We start from the raw sequence: 13,351 nt of genomic DNA, 5'->3' as shown, positions 1-13,351 counted from the left end.
TGGTAATATTTTTTGTAAATTAAATTTTGCTTCTCATTTAAATGAAATCACAAACAAGGTCATAAAATGTTTGGGAATTATTTTGAGGACGGTGAAAGATTTAAAATAAATTAATTCATTTAAATTACTGTTCGCAGGTTGGTGAGAAGCAATCTAGAGTATAATTAGACAATCTTGGCTACATTGTATAAGATTCACCAACTAAAAATCAAGAGAGTGCAGAATAGATTTCTGAGATTTATTAATTATAAATTAGGAATTCCAGTCGAAGATACTAATTACACCTTTTTAATGGACTTACAAAACTTGACCGACTTATCATCAAGGCGCACAACGACTGATTTAGTTTGTCTCTTCAAGATAAGGAATGGAGATTAGAGGACATGGATTTATCGAACCTTATTACTTTGCATTTACCTACGCGAAAGACAAAACAGACTGCTCCCTATAATGTTCCAAAGTCTGCTAGTATTTATATCGAAAATTTGCCAATTCAGAAGCTACACACACTATGTATTAAGTATAGTTCAATCGATGTTTACCGCCACCACTCAGTGACTAAAAATCAACATATTAGATTTTTTGTAACTGATCTCTTAAATTTATTTTTACTTACATGCCCACTTTACTTATATAATTTTTTCTATGTTCTATAAAACACCCAATCAGGCATAACAAATGTATTTATAAATACATCTAGAAACTAAATACAAAAACATTAAACTACAGGCCTGGTTTTTGACAGCTTTCGCTTTCGAGGGGTGAGGCTCTGGGACAGCATTCCAGGGATTGCGGTTTCAAATTCCGGTGCGAGCAAGTAAATTTCATTTGATTAATTAGCGTTATTTTACAATTTATTTACTCATGTCTTTTACATGTTTACAATGTTTAATGTAAGCTGATCAGAAGTACAATAATGAATATAAGAAGGCACAATACTAGTTATCGTTGAGATTTGTTGTACATTGAAGTAATAGTTGTTCGATAAATACATATAATAAAAATAATACAGAATAGGTACTTAAGGCGATGCCATACGTAGTAATGCAAAATCACTTGTTTTTGGTTTGAAAATTTGGTCGCCTACAAATGTTTCAGATGCTTTAATTAAATTCTGCGAGTAGAATACATCTTGGCCTTTGAAATAATCGAGTATTTTTTAGATAAGTCTTTTTATAAGCCCAGAAAAAAAATATGTATAAGGCCCATGAAAACTGCTTTAAAGTTCAAAATCTCCTACTTACGAACCCATTTTCGGTTATGATTTTATTGAATAATGTGGCAAATTAAGTTATTTGTAAAATGATCTAAAAAGCACTTTTTGGCCATGTTTTTTTCTTGCATAAATCAAAACAGGCGGATGGTGTTAAGCGGGAATTTAAACCTTATCGCCATCTACGTAAGGGTTGTTATTGATATCGGCTCAATTTAAAATATTACACGACGTAGTGCATCGCCTTAAGGTACTATAAAAGTATTTGCGGAACAATATTTAATAACATTTTTGATGTTAGTAAAATAAATATAAATTTATTATACAGAACATAGCTTAACATCACTTCAACAATAAACAGAACGGGATATGTCCTTAAATTGTTCAGATTTATTGATTAAATTGAAAAAAACTTCCCAGGAAAATGAGACTGCTTTTAAAAACAAGTGCTTGAGTATATTGGCAGAAATTTAATTTAATGCTGCAACGGCCATAATGCAATTTTAGAAGACATGGTTGGTACGAGTTTACGGTACAGAAACAGAAAATTATTGTCACTAAAAAATTAAACCGATAAAAGTGTGACTGTGATCTTGGAGTAAGGTCATATTTTCCTTACTTCGGGTGAAATAATAAAAATAAATCAACTATTGAAATTCGTTTGTTCTCAAAAATATTAGTTTACCTTTTTGTTGTAAGTAATGTGTTCCATTTTTCAATAAGTGAAACCTTTTTTTTCACTTCGTTTACCTCTTTTTCACTTGGCATTATATTCTAAATATTTTCATTTTAATGAGAACTTGGGATGTTGTTAAGAAATACAGTACTTACTCACTATTACCTTGATGGTGTTTTTTTTGTTGGAAGTGGAGTTTTTATGACCAGATCTGAATAGTGAGGTAGGTACTTCTCAACCACCCTCTTCCCTATCTCCTTCCCTTTCCCACTCCCTCCAGCCTCACATCATACCCAATCGGGAATGACATAGTCTCACTAGCTCCAGACGGTCGAGAGCAGTTGAAACTCCTGTGCTGTGCTCGCAATAAAAAAATAAAACAACTTAATATTATTTAACTACTATATACTGTGCAAAATATGCCTAAAAAGGGATTAACAAATATGTATATTGAATGAATATTTTGATATGCACCAATATTAATATGCACAGTAGGTTGACTGCCCCAAAAGTTGGAGCCCTCTAAAAAATTGACCTATTCTTTTGAGATTCCTGTGTACTATTTTGGATACTATCCGGGCCTTCTCTAAGTTGGGGCCATAGGAAGATACAGAAATATTTTTCAAAACAAAAAATGTCCTAAGCAGGGCGCCATGTTCACCGTTAGGGCCCTAGCCTCGGACTTTCGGACCTATAGCGAATGTTCTGTCCTACTGCCTACTGGCTTGCTGCAGAGTGTTTAATTTCTTATGAGTAATTTTCTATTACTCATAAGAATACGAGGACATCACTCCCTCTTGATTAAGAACTGGTTTCAGTCCATCTTATAAACGTTATAAGCTCATAAGCAGTTGAGAATAATTGATGAATCCAACCATGTTTCATTCAGTATCAAGGCTTCCCATATTATTGGTGGTACACAAATTTTAAAGTTATCGTTTTGTTCGCAGCTCTCGCATATTTTGATAGTAAAAGTGTGCTGGATATTGATATTTTTTGTTTGATGCTTCACGACTTTTGGTATTTATTCAATTATAAGATATTAAAAAATGCAATAACAGAATAATGAATCTTTGACTCTCCAACAGGGAAGTTTTTCCTTATCAGCACAATCAAATTGGTAGGTTTAGTTCATGTGAAGTAGGTTATGTAACACAAATGTAATAAAAAATAAATTCATATCATTGAAGAAATTACTTTTTCCATAAAGTTAAATTCATAACATTGTGGAAATTACTTTCATGTTTACACTATAAAAGATAATTTGGGTAAGCTTCTTAATTTTTTTCATTGTTTCTATTATGATGTGTAGGTAAGTATTATTGTTTTAACTGATTATCTTGCGCTACACCTTATTTTACCTAATTTTTTTATTATTTTTAATAAGGTGTTTAGCGGGGAGATAGGCCGATAGTTATTAAAAACTAGGTAATCCCCTCCTTTTTAAATGTAAAACTTTGCATTTTTGCAGTGATAAGCAATAAGCCATTCTAAAAGCTAACATTAACAATGTGTGTGAAAGGTATAACTAGTTCAGAAGCATTTTGTTTGTCAACCATTGCACTTACACTGTCATTTCCACTCGAAAAACCTGATTAAGGATCATTATTGACCTTTAGAACTTCATTACAATTCGTAGCGTTAAATTCAAAAGTGGCATTTTTCAGAGAACGTGTTGGATTATAATTTTAAATGAAATATTTTTAACTGATGTTATTCAAACTACATTTTTATTTTTTTTATTTTGATTTATACAACTGAAAAATTATTATTTTTTTATTCTAGCTTTATGTTGCCTTTAACCTCCTCAAACTTATCTTTATAATATGACTGTTACTAAGGATTTTTATTTATATTGATCGCCTTTAATGATTTGCCGTTCTTATTTTTTTGATCGGTTGATTATTGATTTTTTTTAATATTAACTCAATACAGGAGGCCCTGAAGAAAATAATTTTCCTCAGGGCCTATATCATTTTTGGGGATGCTGTGTGGAGGGTCTTTTTGTGGAGAGGAAGGAGTGGACATGGGTCTTGAAGAGTCCCATGTTGTAGGAGGGAGGAAACACAGAGGCCGGCAGCTCGTTCCACAGCCGAGCTGTTGAACTTAAGAACGAATCGTAGAAGCAACCCGTTCTCATGTGACAAATGTCAACCGTGTACAAATGTTGGGCGCGCGTTTGGCGTGTGTCTCGACTACGCACCGGTGTCGAAGGGATCATTGACGCTAGTTCCTCAGCTCATCTTCCATTGTAATACCGATAGAACAAGGACAGCATACCTACCTGACGCCATTGTAATGAATTAAAAAAAATTGTCAACATTTCGGAGAGAGAAAGATCTGTTGATTGCAAAAATACATAAGTTATTATTCAATATGATTTTCAGACAGTTTACTTGTGATAAAAATTCATTAACTTGCGCTTGAAGCCCGTTTTGAAGTAAACCACAATCCCAATAACCCTCTGCAATATATATATATAAACTTTTCGGAAGTACTTCTTTAACGGATAGTGAAATCCCTATCAAAATCCGAAACTTTATGGCATATAGCTATTGTTTGAGCAGGATTAAGAGGATGGATTGGATAGTTAAATAATATATAACGCGTTACCTTATTTAGTGTCTTTACATGAGAGTAATTTTTATGCTGTTCGCGGGAGTTAACTTTCTTGGGTATTTACATTTATAAACTTATTAAAATGATGAGTCGACGAAGTAAAGAATTCATTTTAAAACCGATAATTAATTACAAGAGAGTAAAATATAAATTCAAATGGAGATTCTAACAACAATAGCTACAAGTAGCCTTGGTGACTGAAGGTTGAAAATTAACCCTGGCTGGGGTGTTGAGTTCCTTTTTATATCTCTCATCGCTGGGCTTGTCCGGGTCCATCGTTGATGCTGATATTGTCATTGGTGTTTAATGCAGCTTGATAAAGTGAAGAGCTGGCTGCGTGGTGTACTTGATGTTATCTTCCGGTCAGGGGCATTGGGGTCATTCTGGGGTAGGTAACACTCCCCCCCTTAAATTCATACTCCTCTTCTTTTGGATGTGGGGTTTGAAGATTTTCCATACGAGGAATGCGGCTACGGCGATAATGCAGCCACTGGTCAGTGATATATGTAGACTCCTTTCAATAGGATTTGTGATAGGAGTAATCAGTTCGTGCCCTTGTGTGTTCGTAAGGTCTTGAATTCGGAATTGTGGAAGTTTCAATACTTGTAATTTTTCCTTGGAGTAGGTAATCCTTACTTCTTCTTGGTTAACCTTTTGTCCTATATCGATGGTTTTTCCTTGGATCTTGCAATCTGGGCTACTGATTAATACAGATTTATATATAGTCGTCTTTTGTTGGTGCTCATGGCACAACCCCACTTCATAGTTCTGACTATCATGTTTTGTTGAATTGAAGGAAGAGTAGTGATTTATTAATTTGGGAGTATTAATATTTGACAACCATCCTTCCGTGGGAATAATTATATCAAAGTCTATATTTAGGTGGTTAAGCTGTATCTGGAGTTCATTAAAGTTTTTATTAATAGACCATATATTTTGGAGCATAATTGTAGTGTTTTTTATCTCTGCTATAAGATATTTGCAAATTTTGACATCTAAAGTAGTAAAAGGGTTGATTTGATCACCTTGTTCTTCGTATACATGATTAATGTTAATAGCCATTTTATAATTCATACTACTCAAAAAAAAAGTTTAATTCCCTTGAATGAGAGCTCCACTAATCCGTAGCCATCACTGGGAGTTTCAACCTTTTATTGAAAATGTGGAGGTGGTTATTGTTACAGTGCAAAAATAAGCATATAAGATATGACTCACCAATATTGGGGATATCGACCCAGTGAATGACCGGTAAGAGTGGGGCTCACAATCAAAGAAACTAATCTTTTTTAAGGTCAACGGTATGTTTAATGTAGTGTATTTGCCTGTCACCTTCATTTTTCCTAATCGTTATTTTAGAGTCTTTGTACCAGACATATTTGAAGCCCATTTCTTTTGCCTTTGTTTTAGACCTCCACAGAAGATCTTTGAAATAGGGACCAAGGATTCCACTAACAAATATCTTCTGGAATCCGTTTCCTTGTGTTGTGATTGAGTTGAGTTGCTTTTTTTCAGCAGAATCTGTCGTCTTTTTTTGGGGGTTAGCAAATCTGACATGGAGTTTTGGGAATCCCTGCATATTCAAGGGTGTCTTCACGGGTTATCTGCTCCACTTCTGCTAATCTGACTTCCAGGCTCTTTATAATTCTGTCTTTTTGGTTATTTCCTTTCGCATATATTCAACTTCAGAAACCAGTTTGATAATGGTCTCCGTCTTTAGCTGGATGTCATCGTACCGACGGCTGATGAAGTCTCTTGTGCTTCTGCTTTCTTGATTTTCCTCATCAATTTTTTCCATTATTGCTTGTTTAAGTACTTATATTTTTTTCCATCTTCATTTCCATTTTCTCCAACAGATTGTCAATGTTTCAAGCGTAGGGCCCAAGTGTTAGGTTAGTAGCTGCTGTTTGCCCTTTGCTTCTCAGATTTTTTTCTGAATTTGCCATTTTGGTAGACTCTGTGGGTCGAACATTGCTTCTTTTACTCTTTTGTTTGACATGAGATGCACTGTTAATTTATCGTTGTTAAAATACTGATAATTATTTATTCACTGGTCAATCACTGATCACTCAAACACTTACTTAGTAAAACCAACAATTCTCAACGGATCTGACACATCCACGGGTAATTTTCACGCTATATAAAATTATTAACTATTTATTTCGGGAGCAGATCTAAACACAGCTATCACTCAATTAAAGGTATTGATACCATCAATACCTATAATCGTAATCGTAAACAATTTATTTTGTGTTTTTTATTTTTCTTTCAATGCCTTCACGACTATATTTTTCAGTTAAGCCGAAAGCTTTGTCCGACATTTTTCATGCTAGTGGAATTTTTACATCGACAGAAATATCTCTCCAAGCTTGGCAATAACCTCATCATGCATTTTGTTACCATCGGTGGCATTTTTAAACTCCACTATAATCCCTCCATCCTTAAAATTTCTCATTCCCCCTAATTCCAAGGTTTACCTGATCAATATCAACTTATTGTTGGGGACGGAAAAGCACCGTCGCACCGCGGAATGCAATACGAATTGAAACTTCGGATATGCCGACTTACCTTTTATTTTATTCTTCCACGGTTTCTCTCCTTTGCGCTAGTTCATACACAATATACTAATTTTGACCAAAATTGCGCGAGCTCACAATTGCTTTTCAAGTTTCGACACGGTCGAAAAAGGGGGCTCTGTAATCAGACACAGATTATGACATGTGTTGACAGGACGATTTTATCAACTGAACTGGTTACACTAAGTCGGCATAGGAAAGGTAGGAATTGGGTCGGTGGGCAGCAATAATATTCATAAAGGAGATCAAAAGGAAAGGTGTAGGTAATAATGGTAGTTACCAACACTTATATTTCATTTTCAGTTTCCTTACTCTCTTGATCTTTATTTTTTGGTATGGTTATTACAACGAGTAAGTGGTTTTTTACCTTATTCTGCATAAGTTTCAGGAACAATATTTTTTATGTCTCATGTTGACAAACAATGAATTAATTTCCTGTGTATTTTTTTTAACTTCGTTCATATTTTTTGTTCACCGTTCATTTCATAGTTTTCGGCTACTAAATGGGCTATTATGTCGAATTATGAGTCCATGCTCTAATTTTTTTCGCTTATTATTATTTTTCCTTTACACTCTATGATCGTTGCCTTTATAGAATTTATTTTTATTCGTGGGTTTGTCAAGGCATTATTTACTTTACATGCCTCTAGAGTTGCTATCTTTTCTTCATCCTCGCTATCATTGTAAGAATCATAAGACGTTCCCTCCTCGCGCTAGTTTGGAGATCTTGGGGTCAAACATGATTTTATAGATGAGTGAGGATTTTTTAAGTAGTTTTATTTTCTTTCTCCGTGTTTACAGATTATCGTTCAAAATTGTATGTATTGCCATCTGTTGACTATTAGCTATATAAAGTATTATGTTTTGGAATTTTGCACTTATTGCCATCTATTGATGAGTAGCGGTAACAAAAAGATAACATTTGTAGGTAGTAGACATTATTTAAATTTATCATAATTCACAATTAGTTGACTTTATATAAAATATATCATCTTTATAATGTAGTTCACTTACATAGAAACAAATAGCTTCAACACTATTGAAACATTGTGAGGTTAGAGTTACAATTGTTTATTTATTGATTAAAATCATTTTTAGTACTAAGTTTTACATAATTCTACCGCTACGGGCATTATAGAATTGGACAAATACATATCTGAACCACTCATCAATCGCCACGAGGACTCTCTTTTATGGTGGCACCAAAGAAAAGCTATTTACCCCCGGCTTTAGTTAAAAAAAGACTATGTATAGCAGCAACCTCGGTGCCCTGTGAAAGAATATTTTCGAAAGCAGGTCAAACTCTCACCCAAAAAAGGTCCAGAATGAAATCCTCAAAATTGTCAGATGTGTTATTTTTAAATTAAAATCTATAATCTATGTTAATACTATCGAAAAAATTTCTTTAAATTAATTTTAAAAATCAATTGGTGAATCGTATTAAAATATAGAACAATTAAAATAAACTTAAATCTATTTAAAAATAATTGTGTCCTAAATAAGTGTGATAATAATATAAAAAATGTGTTGTGAAACAAAATACTTCGGTGTGAGAATAATAGCTAAAAACGTGGTTCATGTAAGTACTTAATACCAACATTACTTTTTTTACGATTATTTAGATATCAATGATTAACTGAAAATAAACCATGAACATAATATAACTCGTCCTTGTTCCTGTTATAATAAACTAAATAAGTGCCGACACAACAACTAAAATGTGATGAAAGCGGGAATAGCAATATTATTATTATTATGTCATAATATCTATGATCAATTCGATCAGTACGTAACGTACGAACGAGTGAAGCGGGTCACCGGCTCACCGTTCCCGAACGGGTGAGTCACTACTGATCCGCGAACGAGTGAGCGTCTGATTTGGGAACCGGATCTTACGGATCCGTGTAGATATCCGGTTCACTGAGCCGACTCGTTCGCGAACGACTCACTTCTAGTACCAAACGGGCGGCGGTCAAGAAAACACTTTAAAACTAGAAGGATTGGAGCGATTTCTCCAGGCGACATTATGGGAGCAATCTTGCAGACATATTGTTCCTGTTTAGCTAGCTGCTGTAATCGCTGGTCATCACGTTATCCTTTATAAATTTTGCAGAACTAATCTATGAGTCGCATGGCGCCCTATTATGAAACAGGTCAGATTATAATCGTTGGATTCCTTTGTCACTAATTAACTTATAAAATAAAACAAACCTTGAGATATTGTTATCTATCTTAAATTATGAGTCGCATGTTCTGGTTAAATCTAATCGTAAATAATAACTAAAATAAAAGTTGTTTCGTTCTTTCACAAAAAATGATTTCTTGTGACATACTTAAGTTGTTTCAATACTATCTATCTCACACTATGGTATTTGTTGTTCTTAACCTATATGAACTGTTACAATAGCATAATTGGAATAATTAACATCATTATTACTATGTTACAATAGACCACCAACGGGTTTTTATTAATTTTAGCCATATTATTCTATTACATTGGCGCCCTACGTGGTTTGATTTGTATATAATTGAATTAAATTATTACAATGGCTCCCAACGTGGGGCTCGAACCCACGATCCTGAGATTAAGAGTCTCATGCTCTACCGACTGAGATATCCGGGCATAATAATGAGTGCACACGTGTTTTTACAAATATGTCTTTTGATAACACGACAAACTGCAGTCGGAATACGAAAAAGGTTTTTTACCACCGTGAGTCAGCATGTGGTTCTTCAAATTTCCCTTTTGAGTACATAAGAAGTTGCACTCGGAACATTAGAAAGGTTTTTCAGCAATGTGAGACAGCATGTGGCTCGTCAAATGTCCCTTTTGAGAACATGAGTAGTTACACTTCAAACATGAAAAAGGTTTCTTTCCAGTGTGAATCAGCATGTGCCTGATCAGATTGCCTTTTTGAGTGAATGAATTGAGGCACAAAGAACATGAAAAAGGATTTTCTCAGGTGTGAGTCAGCATGTGGCTCGTCAGATAACCTTTTTGAGTAAATGATTTGTTGCACAAAGAACATGAAAAAAGTTTTTCTCCAGTGTGAGTCAGCATGTGCCTGATCAGATTGCTTTTATGAGTAAATGAATTAAGGCACAAAGAACATGAAAAATGTTTTTCTCCATTGTGAGTTAGCATGTGGCTTGTCAGATTACCTTTTTGAGTAAATGATTTGTTGCACAAGGAACATGAAAAAGGTTTTTCTCCAGTGTGAGTCAGCATGTGCCTGATCAGATGACTTTTTTGAGTAAATGATTTGTTGCACAAAGAACATGAAAAAGGTTTTTCTCCAGTGTGAGTCAGCATGTGGATCGTCAGATAACCTTTTTGAGTGAATGATTTATTGCACAAAGAACATGAAATAGGTTTTTCTCCAGTGTGAGTCAGCATGTGGTTCGTCAGATAACCTTTTTGAGTAAATGATTTGTTGCACAAAGAACATGAAAAAGCTTTTTCTCCAGTGTGAGTCAGCATGTGCCTGGTCAGATTGCCTTTATGAATAAATACATTGTGGCACAAAGAACATGCATAAGGTTTTTCTTTAGTGTGAGTCATCATGTGGTTCATCAGAGCCCCCTTCCAATGAGATGAATAATTGCACTCAGAACATGAAAAAGGTTTTTCTCCAGTGTGAGTCAGCATGTGGCTCGTCAGATAACCTTTTTGTGTAAATGATTTGTTGCACAAAGAACATGAAAAAGGTTTTTCTCTACTGTGAGTCAGCATGTGCCTGGTCAGATTGCTTTTATGAGTAAATGAATTGTTGCACAAAGAACACGCAAAAGGTTTTTCTCCAGTGTGAATCAGCATGTGGTTCATCAGGTTGATCTTTTGAGTACATGAATAGCTGCACTCGGAACATGAAAAGGGTTTTTCTCCACTGTGAATTCGCATGTGTACCGTCAAGTTTCCCTTTGTAGTACACGAATAGTTGCACTCGGAACATGAAAAAGGTTTTTCTCCAGTGTGAGTCAGCATGTGGCTCGTCAGACTGCTCTTTTGACAAAATGAAGCATTGCACAAACAACACGAAAAAGTTTTTTCTCCACTGTGAGTCTGTGGTTTTACATCGGTTTTACCTGGTGTAAGGGTAATTCTTTCAAAGTTTTCTAAGCAGTCTTTTTTAACATCTGGCAGGTATATGTCGATTTCCATGTAAGGAAATCTCTCTTCCTCTTCTGCTTCTCGGGGTTCTAGTTCTGCCTTGATGGTATCACTCTCCACATTAAAGCTACCTAGGAAAATAATAAGTATGTTGAACATCAAATTACAATATGAGTTTTTTTTAAGATTGAAGGTATCATCGATTAACAATGTAGAAGCGAGAATTTGTATAAGAGAATTTAAGGTAGAAATATGAATGACCCCAGATGTCTGCTTCAGGAACCGATGCTTCAAGAACGGAAAACCATTTGCTTTTCAGCACCTTCCGCCTAGTTAATCCCACTTTTAACTTTCTTGAGATACTCTCAGTATCGCCTGGTTTAACACACATAAAAAACGGATAAAATATAACTCCAAATATATTCAAAATCTTTATAGATATATTCCTATGAACACAATTCTCAAATGAAACGTGGCCGTGTTAAGTGACCACATCTGAAAAGCCAGGTGCTTCTCAGGTTCCACTTCTCTACCTCCTTCCATCCATTCTACCTTCAGCATCACAAATACTCTGAACATGCATATTTCCTGTCTGCATGACAATTCAAAACGAACTGGGATTCCGAAAATCATTCTTTTTACTTATGCAATGCAACTAACTGGCAGTCCGAGAAGTCTCCGCACTTTTCCAACATTCCATCTTTACATCTGGGACGTCAAAATCCATATCCGTATACGGTATTTCACCTCCACCTTCTTCTTGGGGCCCTGGTTCCGTCTTTATAAAAACTGTATCCGGATTTTGTATATCCATGGCACTGCTGTGGAAGGATTTGATAATTAGTACAAGCCCAATGAAATAAACCTGAAAAATAACATAGTTTTAACGAAACTATTATTTGGAACTATTGTTTTCAGAATATTCTGTCAAAACAATGATGTATGCAAAACGCATATTTGAAAATAAGGATATAAGAACTGTGACTATCTTGACCTTGAAGTCAACATTTGAAATCGGTTGAGAGAATTGTCGACAATCTTCGGATAACTCAGTATATACTAATCCATATCTAAAGTTAAACCAGCAAAAATTTCATTGCGTCCGCCATTATATTTTTATCAGAATATTGGCTATCGATATTTGAAATTCTTGTAAAATGGTAGACGTCTAATTGACAGTTTAAAGTTCTTCAAACAAAATGCCATTGGACTTCCTAACTTAGGTTTCGATTGGCGTAAGTTAAGATAAGTTGCGTTAGAGACAACGCAGTTGTCAATTTGAGTATTCCATAGCACAATTTAATGGACAGTGGTCGCTCAGTTTGATTTGGAATAACGGGCGCTACCAACATGAATAGCGAATATAAGCATCAGTACTTACCAACAACAATCACATGAATGGGATTATAAATTTAACTGCGTGGGCTGAACAGTGGAACATAATGTATATCGATGTAAAGAGATTTAAAACAGGATGAAATCATTAGCAATAAAGGAAGCATACGTCAAAAAATTATATTTATGCATAGACAACAATAATGAAGTCATAGACATTATTTTACTGAATCTATCATTATATTTATTTATTTTGCTAAAGTCGCAAAGAAATGATTTCGAAAAGAATGAAAATTAAAAAGTGAAAACAAAACAGCGAAAATAACAAAAAAAAAATTGACTCTCTTGCTCCAAATTAGAACTAAATCAGTCAGAACTGCCCCAAAACAAGCGTGCGGGCTAGGGTGGATCGCCATTGTATGGATTTTTTTTATTTTTATAAATTAGTTTTCGCGGGGTGCGGAATAGATGCTCTAGGTACATACAAGCATACAAAATATCAATTTAAAATTTTGATAGCAAGTACTGCCCCAAGCAGTTGAATTATTTAAAATCTGGTAATAAATTTTCCCTTTATAAAACAGTTTTGTGTCAACAATAATACTTTAATTCTTACTTTTACATTTCATAATAAATATAAATTGCCGCGCCTTAAATAATAATATTTAAAAAATGTGATAACATTTATTTTCCCGCGAAAATTTGACAAATTGCCGAGTTCACTTTCTCGCGCCTCGCTCGCGCACCGCACATCTTTAGATCAACCGTCCATATCTCACAGTACAGTTTCAAGTTTTACTAACGTTGATCTTCCAACTGATCAA

The 13,351-nt window shown here is 34.6% G+C and overlaps 1 non-coding gene across 1 annotated transcript; it reads right to left on the bottom strand.

The window, feature by feature from the left end:
* Window positions 1-9,628: 9,628 nt before the first annotated feature.
* TRNAK-CUU (transfer RNA lysine (anticodon CUU)) lies at window positions 9,629-9,704 on the bottom strand. The gene has a single exon. It is a non-coding gene; the product is annotated as a tRNA-Lys (tRNA).
* Window positions 9,705-13,351: the final 3,647 nt, after the last annotated feature.

Source organism: Hesperophylax consimilis, chromosome 17 (genome assembly GCF_061612785.1).
Source record: "Hesperophylax consimilis isolate HC1 chromosome 17, BYU_Hcon_1.0, whole genome shotgun sequence".
NCBI classification, from domain to species: domain Eukaryota; kingdom Metazoa; phylum Arthropoda; class Insecta; order Trichoptera; family Limnephilidae; genus Hesperophylax; species Hesperophylax consimilis.
The sequence above is the reverse complement of the archived record's forward strand: the minus strand, read 5'-3'. Positions and strand labels throughout refer to the sequence as shown.